The sequence below is a fragment of the Oncorhynchus gorbuscha genome, linkage group LG03 (assembly GCF_021184085.1).
Source record: "Oncorhynchus gorbuscha isolate QuinsamMale2020 ecotype Even-year linkage group LG03, OgorEven_v1.0, whole genome shotgun sequence".
NCBI lineage: Eukaryota > Metazoa > Chordata > Actinopteri > Salmoniformes > Salmonidae > Oncorhynchus > Oncorhynchus gorbuscha.
The window spans coordinates 46944789-46948500 of NC_060175.1; positions in this window are offsets into that span (position 1 = coordinate 46944789).

Consider the following 3712-nt stretch of genomic DNA (forward strand, 5'->3'; position numbering starts at 1 on the left):
AGCATCCCCCCTTTCTCTCCCTCTATCTCTCCCGTTATCTCTATTTATCTCTCTCTCTCCCCCGTTTTCTTTCTATAGCTCCGCTGAAAACGAGGGGGGAAACTTGATAGACATAGGAGCAATGTATGTTGTTATGGTGCGTCAACCAGTCTCAATCTTGTCTTCCGGGTCGTGACTTCTTTGAGCATTTTGATATGGATTGTGAAAGAGGGGGCGCACAGTATCTAGTGTTCATTCTTAAAACCCTTTTAATCATAAGGTTTATCCGGCAAACAATTCTACTTCATGGTCGAAGCAGAACAGTTCCTTATGGAATGTTAGAGAGAGTGGCACGTCAGTATCATCACTCAACCAACCCGTGTAAGGTGAGTAACCCAGAAACTGAGTGAATACGAAAAACACGCTTCCTAAAGGGACACTGCTTCATTATTGTCATCCAATCCACTTGGATCAAACATCTTCCCAATCAGGTTATTGAGTTTAGTTGACTCAGATTGGTGTGATTATATTACATATTGAGCTATCTTGGGTTGCTGGGCTCTCAAGCAAACTAAAACTACATGCACAATATAATTGGCCTACAGCAATCCGGTGTAATGAATTCCTTCCCCGCTCATTTTGATTGAAATACGGTATACCCCATCACCGACCCTCCCTCCCACGATCTTCTTTTTACTCTGTCCCACACATTAACACCAACTTTAAAACATGCAAAGCCTCAAAATCTCCTGCACGCGACCTAGGCTCGTGCGCTGCAGCTAAAGCCAGGCAGGTGCAAGGACTGCTGCATCCCGGTCCGTGTCCCCTAGAGTGCACACACACAAAAAGAGGAGAAAACCAAGCTTGCATAAAAGAAAATAAAGAAAAATTGAACTTTGACAGAATTACTTGCATTCATTTCAATGCTTAAAATCGCTTCTGCAAATACCTCTGTTTTGCGCCCACGAATAAGACCTTGGATAAAAAACAACACCAGAAAATAATATACACTGTCACTCGTGTATTTGTCACTCGAAAAAAGGCCTGTTTGATTAAATCATCTAAAGAAAAATAAACGGATACTAATCGGTCTGGTCTACATATATCAGAATTTCACAAATGAAAGAAGAATAACAGCTGGAGAAAGAAAGACAGGAGATAACTTATATGTTATCTTAAGATGGCTTTATGGCAACCCTCCGTGGAGGCAGAAAAAGCTCCCCAATGTAGGCTACACGGTTGTTGTATTTTGACGCCATACAAAAGTTTGTGCCTATAGGCCCATATTTTAAATAGCCTGTATGGCGCGGCGCATAGGCTTTCATTTTCTTCAAAATGTTGTTGTACAATATCAAATGCAATGACCGTGCACAATTGAAGACACCATCTCTTGTTGAAACTGGATAGAGCATTATAGACTTAGACCTTGCATAGAGTGGTGACTCTAGCCTGCCTATACCTTCCTTGAAATGTAAACTCGACCCCTGTCCGGATGTTGTTATCCCATTATTCAAATTAGAAGTTGAAAATGCACTAAACATTTGGGAACTTGGAGCGATCAATTTGAATGTCCATTATTTTCACTGTATCCACCCCAAAAGCAGCAGTTCTATCTTTTAGGACACATAAAGTTACATCATCAACAACAGCAAAGATTATGATAATACTTGTTAATGTTCATAATTATAATCAAACACTCATCGCGAATAGTTCTTTTCGTTTAGATTATCGTTTATTTTCAAGATGGTAGCTCATCATCACTTGACAAAATGGTTGGGTAAATTAAGAATTTCGCAACATACCCATACCATTAAGCCAATTAGAATGCCTATTAGTTACAGATCAATAAAGGTATGAGCAGCGTGAGCCTTGTGATCTCTGTCCAGCGAAAATAACAGCCTATTGGTTTGAGCGCCCGTTTAAAGTTTATCAGCCCAGAGCTTCAAATCCTATTTGTAATTTGTGTAAAAATATATATATATATATTCATATATCTAGCCTATAGTTTGACCCCTAGTTTATATTATGGACATGTTAAAGCAAATGATCTAGAGGTGAGCTTAATGACAATATAGCCTACAACATTATAGTCCTAGATTAGCCACCATAATTATAAGGAGGAGGACAGAATAATAATAATCGGCCGAACAATAATTGAATAATAATATTTTTCATGGGGTCATCATAATCACGTAAGCACATGAACATGTATTCTGTGTATGTATTCATTTATTTAGCCTACGTTTCTTTCTTATCATTTTCAACATGTTCTGCATCAGGGTTTTTGGTCGTAAGTGTCTGCACGGCGCTTGGCAGAGACGTTATTATTTATATATGCATGCTGCATTAGATGCCAGGGCCCTTCTTCTTCCGATTATTAGCCTACCAGGGGTAATATTTCATCGGCACTAGGCAATCTTTGTTCTCTGTGAAGATAATAAATGGCCTAATCGTTATCAGCAAACTGCTGGGGGTGTCAGCACCGAACGAAGCTGGAAGCAGGGACCAAAGTGCCGCTGAATAAATTGGTGTTCCTTATCTCTCATTCCCAGATTATCGCCGCCTTTTCAAACTTGCACAAGAAATACATTCAATGCATCTAATGCATCATTTGTGGGGGGAAGATCCCGCAGGTTGATAGAGACAGATAGATGCAGAGAATGAACAAATATTTACAGGTTTTACGCGCCCGGTGTTGGAGCCAATATTAGCTCCATTGGGGTTTTTAAATTAGTTTATTGAGTATAGGCCTTTGGTACACACACTTTACATATCAATACACGCTATATTAAACATATATCATAGTGAAGTGATATGATGGTTATCTGACTGATTAATCCTGTCTCCTCGGTTGTTGTCTCTACATTGGCAAAGTGGTAGGGCTAAATGTGTTTTTTTACTCCTTTGCCTGGGATGTAGCCATGTATGCGTTTTCAGATATGCTTTCTATACTGAATGGCAGCCTACTTCCTGTAACTTATATTAACTATCACCGTTGAAATTTGAAACAAAATGTAACATAATAACTAACACATAATAACAATTAACAATGGCAATAGTAATATCCATAAATAACAATGAAATAAACAATAACATAATACTGTCAAAGTATTAGCTTAGGCGAAGTAAAACGAAGAACAACAACAATAATACAGGCCTACTATTCTACTACTACTACTACTAATAATAATAATAAGAATAAGAATTATGATAATAAGAATAATAATAGGCCTAATAATAGGTATAAAATATAATTATTACGTCTATTAATCACAGTATTATCAATGGCAATAATGTTCACTTCAATATCGACTTAAACATACAATATATACTATAACAAATAAAATAGGCTTGTATTACTAAAGATATACTAAAGATTCCGAAATGCCAAAAGTGTATTCGTGCAAGTAGACAAGCAGTTCCTGCTGTTTTTGTATATGTGTATTCTCTAACAAATGCCTTTCTTACCACTAGAATAAAATATTCAAATTCAAACACAATTATTTTTCACTGTCTTATGAGTAGAACTAAAATCTTAACAGGTTACGATAGACATGGTGTGGTATGGGCCTAATATTACTCTGATATTTCATTATTGATGGCTTATGAGCGCATATTTCGCAAACACTATTAGCCGCAAAAACTGCACCATGGACACCCAGTTATCTCATGACTGTCCTTTGCTTTAGCCATAGAGTCTACATGAATCATTTGACCACACAGATAGTACAAT